This window comes from Drosophila mauritiana, chromosome 3L (assembly GCF_004382145.1).
Source record: "Drosophila mauritiana strain mau12 chromosome 3L, ASM438214v1, whole genome shotgun sequence".
Lineage (NCBI taxonomy): Eukaryota > Metazoa > Arthropoda > Insecta > Diptera > Drosophilidae > Drosophila > Drosophila mauritiana.
The window spans coordinates 12,856,896-12,882,462 of record NC_046669.1 but is presented as its reverse complement, the minus strand read 5'-3'; the positions used below and the strand labels follow the sequence as shown (position 1 = coordinate 12,882,462).

At 40.7% G+C, this 25,567-nt stretch overlaps 1 protein-coding gene and 4 non-coding genes across 5 annotated transcripts in view; all 5 read right to left on the bottom strand.

The window, feature by feature from the left end:
* The window catches only part of LOC117139352 (protein slit), a 50,043-nt gene extending 43,480 nt beyond the window's left edge, over positions 1-6,563 (bottom strand). The window contains exon 1 of the mRNA XM_033301600.1: positions 6,474-6,563. The gene's annotated coding sequence lies outside the window, so the exon portion shown is untranslated. The remainder of the gene's footprint in view (positions 1-6,473) is intronic.
* Positions 6,564-21,158: 14,595 nt separating this feature from the next.
* On the bottom strand, positions 21,159-21,283 carry Trnal-caa. The gene is made up of 2 exons: positions 21,246-21,283; positions 21,159-21,203 (listed from the first exon to the last, which is right to left on the bottom strand). It is a non-coding gene; the product is annotated as a tRNA-Leu (tRNA).
* A 1,681-nt stretch (positions 21,284-22,964) lies between these two features.
* Positions 22,965-23,036, bottom strand: Trnap-agg. The gene has a single exon. It is a non-coding gene; the product is annotated as a tRNA-Pro (tRNA).
* A 701-nt stretch (positions 23,037-23,737) lies between these two features.
* On the bottom strand, positions 23,738-23,809 carry Trnap-agg. Its single transcript has one exon. It is a non-coding gene; the product is annotated as a tRNA-Pro (tRNA).
* Positions 23,810-24,072: 263 nt separating this feature from the next.
* On the bottom strand, positions 24,073-24,144 carry Trnap-agg. Its single transcript has one exon. It is a non-coding gene; the product is annotated as a tRNA-Pro (tRNA).
* Positions 24,145-25,567: the final 1,423 nt, after the last annotated feature.

Genomic DNA, 25,567 nt, shown 5'->3' with positions numbered 1-25,567 from the left:
TATTTGGGTTAAATCAACAGCAACAAGCAATCAATGCAATAGTCGAAGCTCGTAGAAAAGGCTTCAAATGGGATTTGAGTACTGGTATTTTCCGAAATTGCTTCCTGGTATGAAAGTTTCTTTCATAAAATTATGAAATTCCAAGTTTCAGTGAGGAAGTGCAAAGTTCGGAACTTGACTGTTTGTAAATTATGAACAAAAAGAGGGCTTAAATTAAGTTCCTTTTTGATATTTTTTAAATTGGAAATAAATGTAGGCCATTCTTTCTTTCCCACTTAAAGCCCTCCCCATTTCACTGCCTTTTCTTGTTTCAGCTTGTACAGTTTCTAATCTCATTAATTCGTCTTCAAACACCTGACTAATCCAATAAGTTGTTCAACTTCTCAGAACCAACTTAAACCACAGAAACTTTAACACGAAGCAAGTTAATTTGTCGCAGCTGGCAAACTAGCTTATAGGTAAACAACGAACATGTCAACAAAACTTAACAGAAATTAACTGGGTAAACACGAAAAGAAGCGGAAAATACTTGCTTAATTAACTGGCAAAACTTTCGGGTGAAAGGACACGGGGAGATGGAGGAAAATGTGAGCGTGGGAACCCTTTTATTAAAAGGATAAATTGCCGCAACGTGGCGTATGCGCAATTAACATTTATGGCAATTAATTATACGATTATGCATACGCCGTGTGGCACACCGCCGAAGTTTCTGTCTATTCTATTCTGGCTCCTAATGAAGGCATCAAATCCGAAGGCGACAAAATGTTTACCACCGTCATTTTTTTGCCTCCACTTTCGGTAAGCTATAATTATGGGTAATCAAATTGTTTTATTTGATGCTCTAACTAATGATCTTTTTGTCTAGGCAGTCAGCGAGGTCGATACCGTAAACGAACCATTCAGCGACTTGAGGCTTTAATTAATCGTTGTATCGCCTCAACAACTCTGATTAACCGAACAGACCCAAAATACTGCCCCCGAGGCAGCTCAATCTCGTTAATTGATATGCAAAATCAAATGGCCACTAAATGGTGCGAACCAAAGAATTACGCAGAAGTGCCAAACCAGGTGAAGGTTTGACGGGTTTTCCAAGGAATCCAGGCCAGAAGTTCGTTGAACTAACAGATGTGAGTGTCATAGTATATTAAGCCTGAAAAGTTAATTAAACATATTCCAAATTTGCAACCAAAACATTACATAGTTTACCCCCCTATTTATATTCATATGACTATCTATATATATATAACATTTTAGTTCAACCAGCTTATGAATATTGTATGCATTTCGTGTACTCAACAATAATAGTACACAAAGAGATGGTACAAAAAATTTATTTTCATTATCACGTAAATTTTTCGACGTCTGTTCTACCCATTCTACACAAGTTCAGCCAATTTGTTTTGACATATTATTGTTCGACTAGGCAGAATTGTTCAAAACACCGAGCGAAAACACAATGAGAATCTGAGAGATGCGGTGCTAACAGAGACACAGATAGAAAGCTAAATCATTTCGCTGAGAACATTTTTACAGATTGCGGTTTGGGGCTTTCTTGCTCGCCTTTCTGACATGCTGATAAAGCAAATTTTGAATTCCTTTCCTGCCCCCGAGAGTATCAATAAACCCATAAATTTAAAAGCGAACCGCACCAAACAAATGTAAATACATATATATATATAAATTTGTTGTTGTCAGCCCAATTTTCATATTTATTTCCCAGCTCTGCCTCACATTTCATGTGACGTTTGTTCTTATTTATGCTCAGACTTTTTTGTGGGCGTCTCCAGTGCGGTCACAACACAATCTATCTATCTATCTATCTATCTTGTATCTCATATCTGGTGTCTTGTAACTTTAAGCTTTTGCACATTTGTCGTAAATTGCTCGCTGCTGTACCGCCCGATCTCGATTTTATGGATCATGTTCTGTTTGTCGTCATGCTAGTTTTTCGGACTATTAAATGGTTCCGCATTATATTAATGGATTTTGGTTGTTTTGTTTGGCCAACGCGAGTCATTATATACATATTTTTTCAGCAAAGTTTACATTTTGACACTCGGCACAGATGTTTCTGGCGGAACTTGGCCTTTCTGGCCCTGAAATTTTTTGAAAACATGTGAGTTTAGTTAATGCGAAATTAGCTGAACGATTATCTCTTGAGCAATTAGTTCATTAATCAGCTATGGAAGCTCATGTTAAGAACATAAATTGTGCCGTTGAAAAATGTGTTTATTTAATTTAAAATTATTTTTAGATATTAATACCTTTGTGTGAATATATTTAGGAACCAAAATATAAGCAAATGAGTGCACACTTTTATGAATAGAAACTGCAATGGCAAATGTGTGCTTTCGAAATAGAAAATAAACTACGTGAATCATCAGCCCTCTTCTGTCGAAGTACTCTTAATCAACGAATTCTTTCTTTACGGGCTTATCCTATCTATAAATTATTTCCACATTATATGCCCCCACACTCCACTCCATTCCCCATCAAGAACAGTAAGCAAGCTTTGACGTCTTTCCATTCAGCTCCTCTCGGTGAGTTGGCTTTGTTCCCTGTGGCCGCCCCTCAACGCCCGGGCAAACCACAAATATTGACCAACATTCAGGGCCCATAAATAAGTAAACAGTCCATTAGTTCCACAACTCCCCCAAACCGTTCCATTTCCATGGCAGCAGCAGCAGCAGCTTGCACAACAGCACACACTGAATGCAGCGAATTACTTTTGTGTGGAAAATCAGAAATCGAAGCCAAGTCACACCCTATCGAGGCATAGATCCAGAGTGGCTCTATCTTATCGGGTTGGCGCCTTATCGCCCCAAAGGTAAACACAAGATAACCGGCGTTCCACAGAGCGACTCCACTCATTTGCCAAATGACGCATAGAATATTATTATTGGGACAGAGGAAGTGAGAATGGAAAATGAAATACTATTTTATATGGTTCATCGGACGAGGCTAGGCCAAAATATAAACAATAACGAATAATTTAGAAAACGGCTCGAGTTTATTTTGATTTCAATATTTCGATTTTAATGGCAAGTACTGGATATGTTTATAAACTCGCACTCGAAAGTGTCAATGGCACGTTCCACCAGCTGTTGCCAGCTTTTCTCACACCTTTCTCCTCGCATTTTCCGCACCTGATCTTCAATATTTTTCGGCCTGATGAGGCGTAACTGCGCATATGGCACTGAAAAGCAGCCAGCACATTTTTAATTGCCACTACGTGAGCGAAATTTTGAAAACCCAAATCGAAAACGAACATCCGTTCTTGCGGAGTCAATTATGCTAATTAAATTTATGATTGAGCCGATAGTTATGGGCAGCCAGATAATGCCCATATAATGGAGCTGCTTCTCTCGCATTTCGATTCGGTTCATTTGCAGTTTGTTGCTGATTTAATTGCAAAGTATATCTCTAGAGATATTTATTTTTAATGGACTTGGCCTGGCCACGCTGCCTAGTTATTAAAATAGAAATTACTTTGACTTTGGCTCTGATCGCGCAAAAAACAAACGAAAAAAATCACATAATTGGTGTTGTAAAATGTTTTGATTTCAGACCTAATGGCGGTCATTCGGGGTAACTTATTTTCGTACTTGTAATTTGGGGTGATTTTCTGGGGTTATTAGAGTTTCAAGTATTTGCTTGGCATCATAAATGTCAAGGCAGCAGAATCTCGATTCTATCTTGATGATGGGGTTGCCAAATGGTGGTTAAATTGAAAAGTGAAAAGCGAACAAGGGTTATAAAAATATCAGTGGCATGATTTGCTAAATCTGATAACATTAAACCATCGGGGTTTTAAGTTTTTATTTCTTTGTGTTAGATTATACTGGTCATTATGAGGTAGTTCCCTTTCTATTCCCTAGCTATAAATCATTATTCGATTTATCAACATTTTCGCTCTCAATTTTTCTCTTTCCAATTAGCTGCCATTTATGTTTACCACTACAATTACCTCATCCCCAAAAATATTACCCCATGTTAGCCAACATATTTTGCCCAATCCTTGCATAACTTTTCCTAATCTTACCAAATTTCAGTCATCGCAATATGTTTATGTTTATGTCTAACGTGGAAGACAACGTCGGCGTCAATAATTACAGAATCGAATATATATATACATATACCATATATACCACACATAAAAAGAGAAAGATAGAGCGGGATGCCAGCTCCCGCATCTCTTGAGTTTTCCTCGACTTTTTTGGGGCAGGCACGCCACATGCTTTTTAACCTTGATTAAGTTGACGTTCTAATGATGCTGCTAATGGTGGCAATGATGTTCTTAATGATGATGCCACTGATGATGATGCCGCCGAAGGGATGGGGCTGCTGAAGATGCTGCCGCAACATCATTAACAACATTATCAGCAACAACAAAGGCGGAGGAAAACTTCACGAGTATTTTTTGTTTTTAATTGCCGCCTGGCACTTAGCTAATGTAATTTATATTACATCTAGCTGCCGCTCTAAAAGCTTTAAGTAGCTGAAAAGGAAGAACCAAAAAACCAGCAAACAGCCAAAGTGCAGCATCTAAAAGTCTGGAGGTTGTAAAAAGAAGTGTGAGCTCTAAAGACGTAAAGTTTTGTTTATATTTACCTAACATTGTACTTGAAAGATATTTTCGTTCTTTTCTCTTCTCTTCTACCTCTGGTTCTGCCCCTTCTATTTGTTTATCTAATGGCTAAAAAATATGTAAGCTGTAAAATTTGTAGCTCTCAGATGGCTTAAACCTGCTGCTTATTCCTTCGGTTTCCTATTTACGAAGGTCATAAATACCTTCGGGTCAGTGAGTGAGAAGTAAAAGGTTCGATTTCGACTCGGACTCTTCTTCATCCTGAAGTCTGGAACAGTTGCCATAATTTCAATTTATGCAAAAGAGGGTGGGGGTGGGCGCAGAGTGGCCTCTCCCACCTGCCCCCATGTTACCTGGCTTTTATCTTAAATGTTTTTTCCTGTTGGTAATTAAAAAGTTTTCTGTTTCAGACCCAGCAAGCTTCCCCTGCTCAGTTGTCTGCTTAGCTAATGCAGGTTGGAAGTTTTCGGCTTCGGCCTTGGCGTTTTCGGTGGGCATTTTCGGGCCTGATAACAAAAGTGGCGCTGGGAGCTTTAATGAGAGGGGATTTGCTTTAAGATTTCGCCTCGAGGTTGTTCTCAGATGGAGATAATGAAGGTCACCGGTTGAAGCTGGTAGAAGCACAGAGTGGAAGGCGCAACATAAAGATAAGCATGTATTTAAAAAAAATCGTTTCTATGGGTGATCATCTTTGAAATAGTTTATAATGTCGGAATATTGTCTATAGAACACTTTTACAAAACACAGTAACTCTGAAACCCATAAAGTTACTATGCATATTAGGTTTAATGCCACTAAAAATGTTCTCCTACTGCCATTTCCTTGAAGTCTTCTTGATTTCGGCCCAAACTCTATTCACCGTTCGAATTCCTCGAACTTTAGTACATCCCAGCATCTTAGACTTACGCCAGCTCACGTCTAACCCATTCCCAGTTGGCCAGGCCAGTGGGGCCAAGCGAACATTCCTCAAAAGTGTCAACGAGAAAGGCCCACAACACGAGACATTCGGACCGCTCAGCCGCCCAAGCTGCCAGCTGCCCGAGCCTCCGAACTGAGCCCCACCTCGTTCATTCATAAAGATCCACATCTCCATAAAGAGGGGCGAGCAAACACGAGTCCACCAGGCAGCACCTAACAAGTTCCCGGAATCGCACAAACCTCGAAAAGTTCTTTAAGTTTTTCGCTCTAACGAAACCTGTTCCCCAGACAGAAACCCCAAAATGAGACGGCTGGGGACCTGGACGGAAACTCCGAGCGAGTCTGCCGCCCGAGACATAATTAATGATTTCAAAATTTCACAACGAAAACTCATAAAACTTATCGATCGAACATTGAAACAACGGCAATGAAAGAAAAGAGAATGTCATGCTGCTGTCAAGGCGTTTTTTTCGGGCCTTAAAGAGAGCTTCTTCATTAAGTGTAACGGTTATATCTGATAAGGTCAATATTTAGTTACGAATTCTAACTTATTTACACACTATTTTAAACAAATAGTAATAAAACATCGAAATCTACCCTTTAAACTAAGTTTTTTAGCTATGTATGTAGCTATAAAGATGTTTATATGTAAGGTAACAAATTTGCTTGGATTATTGATTAAAATTCGATCGTTATCAATCAAAATATTACTAAGTACTCTTATTTATATTTAGTTCTATAGTCTGTATTATTCTCTTTATCAATATAAACCAGTTTCTTTCTTTCTGCATATTAACTACAAATGCTTATTAGCTTTTTTTTCTAAACCAATGTATATTTACTAATACGACACACACCAAAAACAAAGAAGTAAATATTAGGTATCAACTAAACCAATTAATATCAGTACTAAACTTAGTAACATTACAGCACAGAATAATAATTAGGCACCAATCGAAGGACTTACCGCGATAATTTTGGCAATTCTGGGCTGGTTTGTAAGCACGCACTGTTGTCAAAACAAAAATGTTGGCCCAAACACAACGTTAACCGAAAGCACAGCTACAAATCTTTGAGATACTATTTGTCGGATAGTCTCCTCGCTTTTTGTTTTCATTGATGAAGCGGCGCGGGCATTTCATTAATTCTGCACACACGTTTCGCCGATGACGATTGACGATTTTGCTATTTGCGATGACCCGCGTGCCCCGCCCCCAAAAAGCAAGTTGCCCGCACAACAACAACAGCTACAACAGCGACCGATGGCGGTGGTGGGTGGGAGAGGAGGATGAAGAGAAGGGTGAGAATTTGCACGCGCGAATCTGCTGAGCTGTCTGCTATAGGAAATAACGGTGCGCTCCACAACGTGTCCAAACACGTTCACGATTTTTTTCGAACTAACGCTGTATTGTATCTGTGTACGCCACGAACTTCAAAACCTCGATTCTCAGACGCTGTTAAGTGCCGAAGCGAGCTAACAGTGAACGAGAGCGGGAGAGCGAGACCACGAGGCAAACACGTACACATACGAAGAGAGTGCGATTGTGTGCAACAGCACGAGCGCATACTTCGGCGTTTTGTGCAAAAATCATATGGGATGCTCTCTCGCTCAGATAACGGGGCTTATCTGAGCCGGCAAGACTCAAGTTGGATTCTCATTGAGTCAGATAAAGTGAGACTGGATGGTTTGAAACCACGCTAACTGAAATATCAACTCCATGCAATTTAACAAACAAGCGACTGAGTTTTGAAAGGATCTGAAGTTATATTGTATTAGTATTGTTAACAATAAATCATATTTCGTTCGATATATACAGCTTTCCAATAAGAAAGTAGGATTATTTTCATATAATGTTTATCAAGTACTCAAGAAAACCTTCAGTGGCTATAAATTCAATGCAGAGCCTAATACAATTTCTTATCAAACCGTAAACAAAAGAAAATCTTTGATTTTCCATTAGTCCTATCTCTCCATTTCCCATCCAATAAGATGTCGTACTTCCGCCGCCCACAACTAATTAGCCTTCACCGCTCGCATTGACCGGTCCCAATTAGCCCTGCCTACAGGGGCTCCAATAAGTTCATTGCTCGACCAGCACACACAACTTTCTTATCAGATGCGATGCTAAGTAAAATAAATAAATAAAAAAGAACCAACAACAACGACATGTAAATCTGATTTTTTGGGAGCGGTTGCAGCAGAGACACCAATAACGCCTTAAATGAATGCAAATGCAGCAGTCAAAGATAAACAGAGAGGAAAATTTAACTGAGAACCGGCAACACTCTCTCTTGCTCTTAGATAAAATTCCCAACTAGATTGGGTTTCCACCAATTTTCTCTCTCGGAAAAACACCCGCGTTATCTGGCTCTCTTTCATAGTTCGCCTAAACGCGGCTAGATGGCGCCATTGTGCTGCCGAAGTGCGAATTGCATTTCAGATGCTTTTTGTTTACCAACGAAAAAGTGGTTGGTGTTTGTGCGCGGAAGGGGGGGCGGGGGGAGTATCGAGGTGGCGGCAAATGCGGCTGCATTCTTGGAAATGTTTGCAAAAACCGTCGCCGGTTTGCTGCTGCCACAAATGCCGCGTAATCACTTTTTGCGACTACGTCGACGTCACCGGAAGTTGCAACACGTCGCCGTCTACGCACACAAACGTAAAAACCTACATACGGTGCATATGCCGTTAATGCCGAACTGCCACACCCCAGCAATTGCAAATTTCACCTACCCCATGCCACCGCCTTGCAAATTTTCAAAAAAGAAAATCGAGGGGGAAAGAAAGTTGGGAACCTTCGGTGGAGTTGAGTTATCGCTCGCAGTTCCCGTTGTCCGCCCCCCACCACCCCCAATCTTTGCACTCTTTTTGTGAACATGTGTGAACAACTGCAGTCGGCAAACCACCCTTTTACGTACACTGAGAACAATATCAGGTGTATTCTGCAAATTAGTATTGGGCGTGGAAATTATATATATTTTAAAATTTATTACTGCTTAAAGAAAATGAAAAATTCTGTAGTCAGAAGAAAATCAGTTATTTGTTAGTGTAACTAGTTAGCACTTCATTCAGAGTGCAGTTTTTGTTTCAGTGTGATTGCTGTCCCCCCCTGCACCCTCGGGCGGCGATTAATCATGAAAATTCACACAGAAAATATCCATTAGATACGAATTAAGACATAATTGAGAGTGCAGGCTTCGTACACGTACACTCAAGAACCTGCACCGAAAATGTAGTGGAATGGGGTGGCACGGGGTTGGTTTTCCTCCGTGTGCAGCGACATAAATGCGAGAGGCTGCCTCAAGTGCCTGCGACATATTTATGATCCCTGTTCGGGCACAAAAAAAGATTATGCGATGAAAATGCCCCGGGCCCGCACATTAAACACCCATTGTTGGGCGAACGGATTGCAAACGGCTTCAAGAGTCGATGAGCAGCAGCGTTGGCTTTAATTACAGTTTGAGTGGCACTGGAGAAGGTCCTTGAAGGAGTTTTTGATATGCTGGCGTTGTTCTACATAGCAGTACCACATTTTGGGGGGTTGCACTCCACCGATCGCACGAGCAAATAGCTTAGAAAATGACGCATTCAAGCCACTTCACTACACTTAGCTCAAAAATTAACTGCTAACGAGGCATTCTTACAAAATAATTCTATTTAAAGTAAACTAATAAAAATAGGTGGTATTTGATATTTAGGTGTAAATTGTGCTATGCTTTCCTATGATTTCAACGATCTTACAAAGGTAAAAAGTACAGTTACACCCGCTAGCCGCTTTCAGTGTTGGTTAATGCCATCTAATTCGAACACCTGTTGGAATGCCACCCACTCCACCGCCCACATCAATGCCAATTTGTCGCTGCGACACGTGACAGCTACAAGAATTTTGTAAATGCCAAAAAAAATGCGCACTAAACACGAAACAAAAATGAAAATGTGGAAAAACAAGCCATTTCTGCGGTTTGTATGCGGCCATGCAGGCAAGAAAAGGCCCAACAAGTGAGGAGAACAAGTGTTATATGACAGGTCTCCGACATCCAACTGTGATTTTCGGATTTTTCCCCAACTCAATTGTTTGTTGCTCGCTTGCACAAAAGCTACGTCTGTTTGCCGGATTGTAATGTGGAATGTAAGTTTTGTATGTTAATTTGATTTCGGTGTCAAATTGGAGGTTTTTTTCTTTCGGCCTTTTGTGTGTTTTTGTTATTTCCATTTTTTATGGCCTGCACTTGGGCTGCGCTTTTATGGCCCCATTGTTGGTGTTCCAGCTGGTATACCATCGAGTTTGTAGCATATAGCATATAGTAATTGCTCGACCCGATTCCCCCGAGCAATTTGATCCCCCGCTCGGTGTCAATCCGCTTGGGGTTTCGCTTTTGATTGTGCGCACTTATGTCTTTATTGACAACGCCGCAATAACATAAATAATTTATTACAGCCAGCATTGAGCAATTTGTAAATGGCCAAAAGAAATCTCGGCCTGCAGCACACGGTAACCTCAAAGATACTCGACAGTGGGCATGTGTATCCGTTGGATATGCACAAGTGTCTCGCTGGTTTTCCAATGCGCTACTCACTACTGATTTGCATTTATAGAGTGCGTTTGAGGTAAACGAAATCAATCGAGCGGGGGCAAAAAACCAAAATGGATCTGGGCAGAGCTCAAAGCTCTTTCAAGGACTCTTCGGGTGTTTGATGCACTTCAATGATGGCGAATTTAATTGAGTTAGGTTCCGTTCACATGTCGATTATTTGTGTCTGGCGGGATTCGTCTATTCATTTCGCAAATAAATCGCTTTAATTGATGTAAACATTTGCATTTGAAATATGCACAGCAAATGCATCAACTCGTTGAGTCGATGAAGTGGTCATAGGTCATAAATGTTGAATTCAATATAAGTACTTGGAAACTTTTCTTTGTTTACTTAGTGCAGGCATTGTTTTGGACTGTTTGAATAAAATAAAATAGTCATTAAGCTACAATTACTACAATTTCAATTAACCACCAGGTGAATTAATCTATCCAATTTCGACCTTGAAGTGTGAGATTCAACTCCATCGGCCCATTCGTGTATTGCTCCACATCTTTCACCTCTTTCACCTAGTTTTGTGCATGGCACAATCAATTATTTCGCATGGACAGGCCAAAAACAAAGTCATTTATTATGCTGGCCAAAAAAATTTGTCACTATTCTGCACTGGTTTTGTTCGTTGTTGCTGTTGCTTATCAGCCCAGAACCGAGTTTGTTGGGGCCATAATTAATTTGGCCAAACAAGAACGGCAACACACACACACACACACAAGCGGTCCCAAACAATGGCAAACAAATTGATTAATGACAGCGTATTAAACAATAATCGAGATAGGCCTCCGGTCAGATCAGAAAAATAAAAAAGGAGGAGTTTTCACCGAATCTGCGATGGTGTAACCCATCGAATTTTGTGCGCCCACGCAGAAACAGAACTTTTTCCTCGTGCGGCGAAAAAAAAGTGTTTTTATCGCCATCGTTGGTGGCTAAAAACAATTCATTTAAATAATATCTGAACCACTTTGCCCGAACAGGAGGAAACAAATCATTTTTCATATCCTTCGTGTTCATCGCGCTATGTCCGCAAAAGCTGGCAAATTAATAATGTGTAATTAATATTTTTTGGGACCACATCGTGGGCTAAACGCTGGGTTAAGGGAATTCGGTGGATGGGATCAGCCAATTCAGAAATATGGCTCTGAGTCATTGAGAAATTTGGGATAAAAACAAATGAAATATAATTTGAATATCTCAATTTAAGAGCTAACAAAGTGCGTGACTGTTGAAGTAGATAAGTGTCAAATAAATATATATATATATAACACCTAAATGAATAATAAACTTTGTGTAACTCACATTTAAAGGTGCGTTAAATATTTTTAATTTAAACGTACATCCCCATCAATCAAACAAAAATTATAACTTTGACTTTTGCTGTCGCCTGTCATTTAATATATTTAATGAAAAGAAAACTATTTCACTTTCAACGTAACAGAACATAACACAACGTAACGCAACGCTTAACGTAATAGCCTTTCATGTTTGCTTAGTAACCCACATCAATTCTAATCTCTTGAAGCCGAAAACAGTACCCTCGCCCCCTCGACACCACGCCCATCCAACACTATCACGCTGCCCAACACAGGCACATACACACACACTAACACACAAACTCCGCCACAACAAGGCGGGCGATTTATGGCATGCTTTCACATACTTTCACCTGGGGAATATTCTCCTGTGGTTACTGGACGGATCCTGCTCCTTTCTTTTCTATGTGCACTGAGAAAAAAATAATGACGCCAATTTATAGAATACATTCTACTTAATGTTTCCCAATAAAGTTTTTTTAAGTTAAAAGTTCGATAATAAAGCAGTTTAGATTTTGTAACTAAGTAAGCTATAAAACTATCTTCCCACCCTATTCAATCCCATTTATCTCAGTGCATCATTTTTTGAGCAGGGAAATATAGTGCACAGTCCGCCCCATTCATGTAGTTTATGGGAGCATATTAATTTTGGCATTGAAATGGAGTCCAAATGCATTCACAATTGTTTTAATGTGGAGTGGCTTTCGTTACTATCGAGGAGGGCTTGACCAGCTCCGTTGATTTAATGGGATTTTTCAATGGACAGCAGCACAAACACTTACGATAACAAATAGTGAGAGTAAATTAGAGGAATTGCAAATATTTGCTTTTTTTTTTTAGGTTATGTAATTTGCCATCACACTTAGTTTCCAATTAAAAATAATGTAACTATTGATTGTTGCAACTGCTTATATCTGTGCAAAAAATTATGGTAATGTTGGAAAAGTTTCTCTGTTGTGCCCCACATTTTCGGCAATCATTTTAAATTAGTCCCTTAGATTTTGGAAAACATTGTTTCTAGTTTGTTTAAACGGTAGAACGACAGCACCTGCTGCCCCAAAAACGTTCTCGATTCCCAACTTGTACGGAACTTTTATGCGATCCTGTGCTTTGCGTCGAGTGCATTCCATATGGATTAGCCGGAACAGCCTGACAATCTTTATACTTTTGTCATTAGCAAGCTTCTTTTTTACGCCAGCTTTAAGGCCACCTCCCCCCCAGCCCCTTTGCCATAAAACTTTCGCATATGAAACTATTAGAAATAAAAGATTGCTTTTGCTTTGCAAACTTTAATTTCTAAATCATAACTTTTTTTCGCCCCACTTTGGCCGAGAGTTTTTAAAGGGTTTGTGGGGAAAGCTGTTAACAGATGGGGAGCTATCATATATACTATCATATATGTATGTACATATGTATGTATGTATGTACTGTGGTGGCATAGGTATAACCTTTCCCTCTTTAAACTTGTACTAACTCACAATCTACTCTGCATGGAAAAGAAAAAGCTATTTACACCCTATATAGAGGGGTGTAATGGGCACATAAACAAGGTTTGCAAAATAGAAAAATATTTTAAATATTTCACAGAGATAGAAGATGATATAAATCATTTAAAATTGACAGCAAATATAAAACAACTCACATTAAATTAAAGCTTAACTAACATTTATTTAAGATATATGTAAGAATGAAAAGACATATGTTCTTAAACATATTAAAATATTAGTTCAAGCTGCAAGCTGTTCTAATAAAATAATACAAAATTGCAATAATATTGAAATCTTTGCTATCTAAAGTATAAGTTTATAATATTTGAAGTTCGAGTTTATATAGTATAATATATAATATCATATATATTATATATATTGATATCACCAGACTTTTCGAGTAAGGTATCGTTTCAAACTCTACCGCTTTCTTGCTCTAAGTAAATTTCTGTTTTATTATATTTGGGTCAAAGTTTCTAATAGTTTGCCATGCTCTTGCCGGTGAGTACCTCCCCTCACCCTACTCCCCCGCAGAGAAGACTTTATGGATGGCCCGACTCTGACCTCCGTTGACCCACAGAAGGCACGTGTTTGCACGTGCTACTCTCCTGCGAGAGTGCTGGCCAGATAATGGAAAAGATTTGTTTATAAGAAATTTAAATGTTGGCTTGCCGGCAGCTTCACTTCTTTGGTCGCCGGCTGAGCCAATATTTAATTCAATTTTGGGCAGCTTTTATTTACCCACCTACATGGCAAATCAATTACAAAAAAGTGCCCCAAAAACTATTTTCACTCGGCGAAAAATAGTTAACTTGTGTTCATTTGTTGGCCAAGAGCAAGCACTTTATGTATGTTGAAATGGGCTCATGAACTAAAAATAGTATAAACTATGTTATTAATAAATGCAACTTATATATACCATTTTTTTTCAGTGCAGTCTCAGTTTCAGATCGAAGTTCACTGGGCTGGCTTCAAGTGCTTCTAATTGCAATGGAACCGCACGAAATGTCAACGCTTTTGGCATATTTCTGTTGGCCTGGTTGTTGGCCGCAGGTGCCTTCCTCCCCCTCCCCCCTTCCCATAAGCCAGTTCATGTGGCTAACCTAGAAAAGGAGGCAAAAAAAAAAAAACCTCAGCGGACTGGAGTCTTTTTGGCCACGTACTCCATTCAGGTTTCTTTTTCGGTTTTTCGTTTGTGAAAGGCACCGCAAAAAAGAGCCCAAAAAAGTATCTACTGGATGTCGCTTGGAGATTAGTTACACTTGTGCTCCATTTAAATGGCAAAGCGACTAAATTATGCGAAGTTCTTTTTTTATGCTTTCGGCTTTTTGTCTTTGGGAAAGTGAAAGACCAAGAGCACACAAAATAATTGCAATCAAAGCCGCCCTTTCCCTGGGTGAATGTCGGATGTTGAATGTTGAATGTCCCTCGATCTAAACCCGGCGAAAGTTGGACTGCATGTTGCACTGCACTTTTCTGGGTGGGTCAGTCGCCCGATGGGAGGGTATGGCGAATTTTAATGCGGTTCAATGAAAATTGCAAATTTCAAAGGAGCCAGCCGCTCGAAAGCCTCCAAATAACTCAAATGCCAGAAAGGAAAGGTTTTGATTATATATGTATATAGTACAAAAATAAAGAGTAAAAGCAGGAACTTAAAGATCTAGTTTAGATTAGATTCCTTAAAGCCTTTTTTTATAAATATAAAATATGTATTATTTATTTATATTTTATAAGCCAAAAGCTAAGAGTTACTAAAATACGAATATTTCTATCAAAAAATTCTTTAAATTATTGGTCTCCTTAAGGCTGCCACATGACACTATCTATTTGCCCCCTTTCCAAGGAATCCTTTATATCCCTTATCTATTCCCTTTCCTACCGACTTTACATAACTAGCTATCACTTTTCTTGTCTCAGTACAGCATAATTTAATTTATGACGGAGCCAACCAGCCGTTCACAAGTCTTTGGGCTCGCCTTGGGTTTATAGTTTCGCTTGGAACATGCTTCATTAACATATCTGCATATTTTGCCATTGTCTACACTGGCATCGAGAACTGGAAATATCGACGGATATTGGCAATCTCGGGGCACACGTGCGTTCAGCTGGGTTCACATCAAAGCTCGGATGGGAAACGCTGCTAATGGCAACCGTTTCATAAACTTTTGATGTGAGAGGAAAGGTCTCCTCGCTGGCTTTTTTCTGTTTTATCTTAAAGCTAAAACTCATTAAAATACCAGAAGTAACAAAACGAAATCAAAAAGATAAACCCGCACGCCAAATACTTTTGGTTCCTGGAAGGGAAGCAGTAGCAGCAAAAAAAAAAATAAATAAAAAAATAAGAAGAGGAAAAAAAACGGCTCCCACAGAGGCAGATTTTCGTCTGGAGGAATGCCACTTCTCGTGTCTGTCCCCTGATTTTCCCGGCTTCCCACCTCCCCACGCACTTTTGGCGGCATTGATTACAGCGATGCAGAGCGGCGGAATGGCAAACAAATTATTACAAGTGCAGTTGGGAAATATGTGGCGGCCACTTATCAACATGATCAACAACAAATACCTGGACACGCCTGAGTGCCAGCGGTTCGCTTTTGAGAGGGAATCCTATTGACAGCACCCTAGGCCTTTTTTTAAAAGGGCTAGGGGTCGCCAAACAGATACCTAGTAAATGCTGGGAGATCTTAAAAAGCATGCTTTAATATTAACCAACGCATTGATGCGTTATAAGGAATTATAAGTTAATGTTTTTACTACTGCATGTTATATTCTATTTCCAAGAAAAGTTATGACAAACAAATGAAAGAATGCTTCAAACTAAGGTTCCTCCATTTGAGTTGGCCGTCTATTCCAGGGTACCATGCCCGCAAAAAGCGAACCCCAAGAGGTCCGGACCCAAAGACATCCCAGAGTTAGCTTCGAATGACAGCGGCGTAGACGAAGACGTCGCCTCCGATTCTGAGATCCCGACAACCGCTGAAAGACCGACTGTGGGGTCTCCGGTGCACGGCTAAGCCAAACCAGAAGTGAGCTGTTGTCCGGGGCTGGGATTGAGATTGGGAACTCTGGAACTTTGCAGTTCAAGCTGGGGAATTGCGAAAGGGAAAAGCTGTACTATACTAGTAGGCATGGGGATATGGTACGGGGAATGAGGGAGGAAGTTAGACCCAGTGGCTCCCATCCTGTGCCCGTTCCATTGCCGCTCTGTCAAATTTTTGGCTTAATGATGGCATTGATGGATGGATCACACGTAAGCGACAGTCATTTAGTAATTTATCTCGGGCCATTTCAAATTAATAGACTCGGGTCTTAAGGAAGACGCTCCTCCGGCCTTCGATTTTGCGATTTTTATCTCACATTAGAAATTATGTGCGATTTTTTCCCTCGTTTTTGTTTTGTCAAATTACATAAATTTATGAGCGGGAAACTTTCGACTTTTGACTGTGAGAGTCCAACTAATTAAGGCAGCTGCCTTCAACTTGATGAGTGTGCTGCTTTCCTAGCTGCAGTTTCAAGCTCGATTAAGTATTCAATTAGGCGCAGTTTAGTTAATTGGCCGACTGACTCTTTATCCACATGCAGATCGAGTTGGAAGAAGGGCCAAACGATCTCGTGTCATGTGTGCAACGACACTTGTTCGTCGAGGGTCGGTGACCCCAGAAGGGCAGGGTTGTGTAACAAAGGTTAGGGGTCAAGGCCCTATGCAATAAGTTAAACCTGCCAGTTAGCACTAGTGATCTTTTCTATGTCATAGTAAAGGTTTATATATTTGATTTTTAAAATGCTTCTGTGCTCCATTTTGCTCTAGAATATATTACTTTCCAAATACGACGATAATTTCCCAGTTGCCTTACATCCCGGCCACGTAAATTCCTCGGAGCTCCATCAATGCTTAAGCCAAAAATATTTTCACAAACATAGAAAAAATGTCTGCCATGCTTTGTCTATGCCACAAAACTCGAAGAAATAGAGCGCGGAGCATATGAAAAAATTGGCGCTGACACTGACAAGTCGTGTGAAGCACACCTGCAAGAGTCAAGCGCCAAGCGGCAAGCGACGGATTTCAAGATTTCGAGAGACCGCAATCCGAAAACCAGATCGGTGAAGGGGAACGCAGGTGGGGGAATTGCGGCTTGAGGCATGGCATTGCATTCGGGACACCGAAACATGTTGCAAAATGCAGCTCAGCTGTGCGTCGTGGCCTTAAAACTGGTGCAACACATTGGCCTCCTCCGCCGACTCGAAAAAAATCCCCCGACATGTGTACCACCTCCTGCCCTGAAACCTGGCAGAGCGCCAAACTAGCCGACTTGAAGTAGCAAAAGGGGTCTTCGCCATCCGCTGGGGATCCAATAGAAAAATGAAACTAAGTAACAGGTGGCCTATGGAATTATAGAATACCCTTTAAGTGCTTTCAAATGCTTTAAAATATCAATATTAATATGGCTCATCAAAAATGATTTTCAAATAATTATTTTTGTATCTCCACAAAATAAAATAACATTTACCAGGCGCAAGTAAATTGTCAGAAATAATTGTAATCCTCTTTTCAAGAGTACCACCGCCAAATGGGAAAAACAAATGTTGCACCGCTTGATTTTCTTGCCGGGGGCCTTTCGCTACTTGAGCACACACACGCGTAAGTGGAACGAGGGCGGCTGCAGTAGTTGCAGCTCCCCCTCCTGCCCCGCTCCTTGTGGTGGGGCATTGTCCTTAGCCTCACCGCAGGCTGAAAAGCGGAGCGTGCACAACAACAATCGCCAGCGAGACGCCGCAACAAGGCGAAAAAGAGAGGGTAATAGACAGGGACTTGGACTTGATTGTAACAATGTTGCACACTCAAGATGCGCCAGGTATTCGGCTAAGGCGATAATGTGGCAAGGATAACAAGGCATTCGGACGGCGGAGTGCTGCACTCGGAAATTAAACCCCTATTCAAAGGCAACTTTTTAATAAAGTTCTTTGATCTGAATTAAATAATTGTATAAAATAATGTTAAGCAGCTAATACATATTTTACATAGAATATTGAATTTATGTTTCTGGTTTTCCTTTCGAACTTGCTTACAATGCACTTTCGCACACTTATTTTTCCGCGTGTAAAGGTGGCAAATAAGGCAGGTTGTAAGGGCTGTCTTGTTATCAGGCAGCTCCTGGCTTGGTCCCCTCGACTGCCTCGAAGTGCGTAATGCGCTCATTACGTGCCGGCATCAACATGGCATCCACATGCCACGCTGGTGGCGAATCCACCTCAGACCCCAACGCCATGGCTGAACTATTCCATCAGCACTAGCTTGCAGTCCCACTCCTTGGTTTTCAATTCGGTTTTCGGGCTTTGTCCCAGCTGGAACATGGCAATGTCATGCCAATTGCATGCCTTTCCCATCGCCGCCTTCTCTGAAAAGTCTGACGAGGATTGGGGGGAATCGGTGAATTGGTGAATCCGCTATGACCAGTCGGGGGACGTCTGGGAGTCAGCCAGTCAGCGGCTAATTAGAGAACCGCCTTTTGTGCCGGGTGATAAGGCAAAAATTGGAACTGGTGGCAAGATTGCGGGCTGGCTTTGATTCATTCCCTGACCGAATGATCTGGCATGGCAGAGTCGTGTCTGGCAAATTGATGAAATTGTCAGCGATTTGGCTGGCTGGTCACTGGGATGGGAAAATAGCTAAGGGTTTAGGTGAATCGATGGGGCTGAGTTTAATTGGATAAATAACAAATAATTGGATTTAGCAATGATGTTGAAAAAGTTATACTCGATATTAAAAATGCTGAGCATGGAGATGGTGAACTGAAAAATACGAATAATTGAATTGAAATGTTTTATTTTCTCAAATACTAAGCTGTAGTTGACCCTTGTAGACTGACACTTTCAACCCACCTCCCCTCACTTAACCTTGCAAAAAGTTCATCAACCTAAATAGCTACAATTCAGTTGAGTGACAGCAACATAAGCAAAAATAGTGATGAGTAGGTATCAGTTTTGTACATTTTATGGTGCTGCATATATAAAGGTCGCTGAAAATGTGTACCTACGTACCCCAAAGGGAACTCCCTTCATTGGCAGCACGGACACCAGTGCAACAACATCGGCAACAGCAGCGCATCAAAATTAATGATGCAGTGCAAACCGCTAAATACTCCGAACTGCAACAGGGTCCAACACTGCACCTCCTCTCTCACCTGACAACCCTCTTTATATCATGGCCTTCAAATTGAGGTGCGAGGCAGGTGTTTTTGGCCCTGTGATGTTTTTAGACACGTGCAACGATGTCCGGCGGTCGATGGAAGCGGAACAAAAGGCTTGCGGTCGCTGGCTGTTGGTAACATGCCGCCGGTCATGTCGGTTATGGCCGTTGCTGTACTGTGGTCGTTGTCAATGAAAGTCCATATGTCAAGGGACTTAGCAGCAGCAACGGCTCAAACGAGACAAAATCAATTTCCCTGCCCAGTTAACCAAGCAACAACAGCAACACGAGTCACATTTAAAACGGATTTGTAACGCCAACCAATTATTCACGCTAGGAAAGAAATAGAAGGAAAGAAGCCAACTGCAGGTGGCAAACAAAAAATTCAGAAGGTAAGTGCAGTTTTAAAGCGGCAAGTTCGGCATACCCTTTTTAAAAAAGATTATTCACGGCGATTGGTGTAGAAATAGACAAATTGTACAAGTTTTTATAAAATATTTTAAATACTTTCACCGCCATTTCTATAGTTTCTTAGTGGATAAAAAAACTGAGCAAATGTATAAAAATGCGTAACAAACTATTTCAAAGTTCATTTGAATATGCCTTAAAAGTTATAATGCCCATCGAGAGGGTACTTGCACATCCAAGGCCAATAAGTGGAACAGGAAAAGTCGAGCTCGAGAACGACGGAACGCGTAGGCGACGCTGAAGATGTAGATTACAGGGTTAGAACGGAGGAGGCAAGAGCTGGAACACTTGGCCAGAAGAAGGAGAAAACTGGGAAACGAACGACGAGCGCGAGGAAGTGGGCTAACTCAATTGGTCTCTTGGCAAACGCATTATGGGTCACTAAGCCGCACGGCCATTGTCAGACGTTGGCTTTGTCACTTCCCACTCTTTCTATATCCTCCGTCTGATTCCTCTGCTCTGCCCCTTAACAAGTGCATTCCGCGATTGACATGCAACACGCGTTGGGGCGCCCACTTTCCGGACTTTCGTGGGGGGCGCTGCGGCGACTGGGGGCGTGGCACGCACCGTTGTCGCTTGGCTTAGTTTATAAAACTTGTTATCGCAGAGGGAGAATGAGAAAAATCATTTTTTTCTCTTCCACTCTCGATTGAACACTAGAGAAAATATTTAAATATTTACAAAATACTACACTTTTAAAACATTAAATTCGCTGTTTATTGACTTTGGTAGTGATACAAATTTCGTTATACTTTAGCATCTAGGCTTTTTATAGTTGAATCAGATTATAAGTTCGAATATTCTATTTCGAACTACACTTAAGGACTTATTACAATATTAATTTTAAAATTCTTGAAATATAATTTTTGCTGTATTTTTTTCTCAGTGCAAGTGTCTCTGTCTTTGAAGCTGTGTAATTGAAATTACGTGACACTTTGCATATGCACTGGATTTAAATCGAGTTTCCAGTTGGCCATCAAAGAATGTGGGGTGAGTGCGGAGGGGCACAGTGGTGCCTGCCTATTGTGGCACGCGTGACTTACGGTTGGGATCCCCCCCGTTGTTCAATGTTGTCTGTGGCTGCGAAAGTAAAATGCATTGAACCAACGTAGGCGACGGCTCAGAACTTTGACAAGTGCATTCAAGTGCAGTCAGCGGGCAGGGGAAATTAAGGGCATGAAAAACGAGGAAGGAGGCCCAAACACGTGTTGGAAAAGCCATAAAGAAATATATAAAAATGAAAACCTAATTAGTAGCAGACATGCTGCGAGGGAAATGAGAGGAAAAGAACGCAAGTTGGGGTTTATGAGGTGCGGAATCAGACTTAAGGCTTAGTGGGGATATCCACGGACAGCTGAATTAAATCAGGCGAAAAGCATTTGGACTAAGGATATAACATTATTTAGGAGAGGGGATAGTAAAAAAAAAGGGAACCAGACATAATTGTCTATGTAATTCAAAAGAATAAAGCAAAGAGGGCTTTTTAGAGCATAGAATGAGGGGAATCGTTGATACAGCAAGTGTACAAAAATGTTACGATTTATGCAAATAAAATGTTAATCGAATTTTATTAATTTGACATTCAGTAAACTGTGAATAATTAAAAAAAAATAATTTGTCAGAAGTGGGATTCGAACCCACGCCCTCAGAGAGGACCAGAACGCTCAATCGAACCTTGCTGTGAAAGGTAAGAGACTTTCGCTCTTGAGTCTGGCGCCTTAGACCGCTCGGCCATCCTGACTTTGGCAATTCGGCGACACTTTATCCCCATGCGCTGCGGGCTATTTATAGAACAGCAATTAGATAAGCAATGATAAGAGAAGCAAAAAAAATATATATTCAAGTGTGGGGAAATGGAAAATGGGAAATGGAAATACCATCACCATCCACACATTCGGCTAAAAAAGGTGATAAAAGCTTGGTGGCATCTGGTGTTTGTGCTGGTGTCACTGTTGCCGGTTGCTATGTGGTTAAGTGCTGCAGTTGCCATTTCACGCTCGGCTAAATCGCTGCTAAATCGTAACCTGAGCACCGTTTCCGGCAGGGCAATCAAAACCGAATCGAGCCTTGTCCTCTGTTGCCCGGGGGCCTCATCATAAAAATCACCCAAACCGCAGCCCAGCAACAACAAAAAACCACACTCGACAAACTCATGCACATGAAAAAACACTGTAGTGAAAGTGAGAATATGTGTATGCATATAATAAGTGTCAACATATTTAAATGTTTACTGTTTTTTTAATTTACACACAATTAAGTACGTCTGTCAATATTTAAAATTAAAAAAAAAAAAAACTGTCAATGGTAAGGGAGTATCCGCATTGGTTGTGGATTCACATTTTACTATTTCGCTTATAGTTATATCATATTTATCCCTAATCTTTCTCAGTGCACACACCCAATATACACACACTCGATTGATGCGCCACGAGTCCAAGTCAATTGCAGAGCCCGCTGGCTGTGGCTAAGGAGTGAAGCGAGTTGTTCCTCTTTGTCGCCGGGTGCTGAAACCACAGACTTTATTCAGCCCCTCGCCAACTGCTGTGATGTACATATTTGTCAGAAAAAAATCATAAAAGAGCTATAACTTTAAAGGGAATTCGAATAGGAAGATACCGGTTAATTGAAACAAGTAGTGCTAAATAAAAAAGAACATACTCTAAAATTTACCAAGTAAATGTAACGAGAATGTAAATCAACTTACAATTTAATATTTGTATTTTTTCATTTATACTCAAAGTAATACAAATTTTACAATTCTTACCTTACCTTACCTTACTTACACAATCTATTTAAAAACAATTTTAGTACATGTCGTTTACCAGAATCATTAACCCGCGCACTTGACCGCTTCTCTTAGCAATGGGTATCCCAATATGGTTTACGAAAAGTAACTCCTCATGCGGAGGCAAGCTTTCAAATGCAGGCTTCTTGGGGAAGGGAGATGGGAATGGTGATAGGCGGAGGAGCGAGAGGATTGGGGCAGACGCCGGCATTGAAATCGAAATCGGAATCGACAACCAGACACTTCAAACGCATGCAAAACGCATCGAAACAATGAGATTTACGTGCTTCCAGCTGTTATGAACTGCAATCGGATACATGGGACGGCGAACGAGAAGGGGCCGGGCTGAGTGCCATATTATTACAATGCGAAAGAGATCTGGCCCAGCCAAAACCCCTCGAGCCCCGGGGGGCGCAAATGGATTTCGGGTAATGACAGCCATGAGCTCTTGGTCTGCCGGTGTCTGCTTGGTCAGCCAAGCCGAAAAGTTTGTTGTGTTAATTTCCAATGCATAAAATTCATTGGCCGGGCATTGCCAGTCTGGACACTGAGAAAAATACTCTCCAAAATATAAATATTCGGTAGATTTGATTCAACACAAAAATGTCATTGCAATTACAAAAAACGTAAATAACTTGGGCTCGTCCGGGATTTGAACCCGGGACCTCCCGCACCCTAAGCGGAAATCATACCCCTAGACCAACGAGCCAGGTGAATATTGGCCGCTAAACTACTGTTTATCAAAGAAATGTTCGAAATTCGAACTTGACTGTAGGACTGATCAAAGGTGAGCTGCATATGTCTGAACTTAATGGCTTTTGACTTCAAACGGGTTTACTGTATAATGTTTCGAACTGTAAAGCTACTTTTGAAGTATTGAAAATCTTAAAAATATGTTTAAACATTTAACATTTCTTTCCCTAAAGACTTAAAATAATTTAAAACTTATAGTGTATCTCGCACCCTTTTCCAAAGGTCATCGGTATTCCATTAAGAGCTCAAAGAGTCACAGACACATGCATTTAATGCTTCAGTCTGCAATTTCTGTGGCTCCCGTCTGACAATCCGTCTACTGCATTGTGTTCTCTCCTTCTCGAATGAAACTGTAATCGAGCCGACTTGGCTTACCTTTTAACCAATTTGGTCTGAACCAAGTAATTGTTATTATTTAAAGGATCGAATATCTTTGCAACATCGATGACTTTGAAAAAGGCGTAAGCCTTAAAAAAGTTGTAGCAATTTAAAATATACAAAACTTTAAACGTTTGCTATTGCATTTTCTGCACTGCTACGTGTTTTTAAATTCATTTAGTTCTGATTAAATGATAAATTATAACTTTTCTTCGTAATACATATATTATGAAACTAATAATAGGCTGATATATTACGCTGCAAAATATTCGTTTCCTTGGGCTCGTCCGGGATTTGAACCCGGGACCTCCCGCACCCTAAGCGGAAATCATACCCCTAGACCAACGAGCCAGTTGAAAATCATAGACCACACTAATTTATATCAGTTTCAGAAACAAACAAATACAATAAGATTAAGTTTATTTTAAATATTAATAAATTTGCATGCATATCTTTAAACATTGATGCGGTGACCCTTATATTTACATCGGCATATACATTAAAAGACATAAATGCCAGGCTAGAAATCACACTTAAATATGATCACAACGATTTTAATCAAACGAGGTAGTTATATAGGTAAAATAAAACTTTGTAATATATTTACTGCACTTGGGCTCGTCCGGGATTTGAACCCGGGACCTCCCGCACCCTAAGCGGAAATCATACCCCTAGACCAACGAGCCAGTTGATCATCGGCCGCGAAAGTACTTTTTAAAAACGGAATGTTCAAAATTCGATTTCGAGTTTAATATTGTATCAAACGTGATATGCATGTGGTCTTGAGTTGAAAGGCGAAAGTTTTCTTATTTAAACTGGTTTAGTGTATAATGTCAAGTTTTGGAACGCTCATTAATGGCCATCTCACAAATCCCCTATTGTCACTCAGTTTATAGAGGCTTTTAGCTGGCCATAAATGTTCTCAATTAACTGTTAATCGCTCATGTTACCCTCCTCGCCGATTTATTAGAAACCCTTGCCTCAATGCACTTTATTCAACATATGCCCAAGTACATTTTCGTTGATTGCTTATGGACATATGGTGGTGGACCCTGAAAAAATCCGCCAACGGGTCAGACAGTGGACCTTGCAAATCTCTCTGTGTTTTTGGGAGATTAGATCGTTTTCGGGGTTGGGTTTGCCTTCTGTCACTGATTGTAATCGCACGAACCGCGGGCTCGTTAACATTATTTGTTGTGGTCTCTACTCACAAAGTGCATTGGTCTTTTATTTTTTAGGGATAGCTGTTGCTTCTTTTTAACAGGGGTGACCCGCATTGATTTTTGTGATTTTTCTCCGTCTTTTGCAGCCCTTTAAAGTTTTCAATTTGTACCTTGAGAGCCACCCTGAATGGATTGGATCTCCGGGCAAATATTTGCCAAAATGCTTAGGCAACATCAAAAGCCTCTCCTCGTTATCCTTATATGGTCAAAAACACACTCGCACACAGCGAGGGAAGAAACTTTTGGTGGCAACTGTGGCAAGTTACGTGAGTTGATGGCTTCATTAGGGGTTGACGGGGTCGCCGGAAACCCGCACGGGAATGTTTTATGTCTTAATTCTGGCTGGCATAAAAAAGAATTTCAAGTGGTTGATTTCTGGGCTGCCTTGGAACCCCCCGTTGTTGCCATTTGTTACGTCACAGCTGTTATGATTTTAGCGCTGCCTTGTTTTAACTGCGGACCATCAGGAACGATGTAAGTGGTTCTCCTAATTAATACGGCACGATATCCTCAATCGCAGTAAGTGAAAGCCTTGGGGCCGTGAACTTTGCTAGCTCATTTGAATTCATTAGGTTTTCGAGAGCTTTATTCTATGGCTATTTTACTCTTCAATGGCTCGTTTTCTTGGGAAATTGTATTCTTTTCATTCGGTGGAAACTGCGCATTTGGTTTAAGGGTTGATGTTGATCATCCTGGTGCCCTGTAGGTGACAGCTCCGTGGCATTGTTAATGGTCCAAGTCACTGGGGGATTTCCGTCCCAGAGCCAGAAGAGACTTAATAATGATGACGTAATTATATATTAAATGTTTAAATGGTCTATGCCAAGCCCAGACCTAATGGATTTATCATGGGATTTGACTAACGGAGGTCGCTGAGAAGGATAAA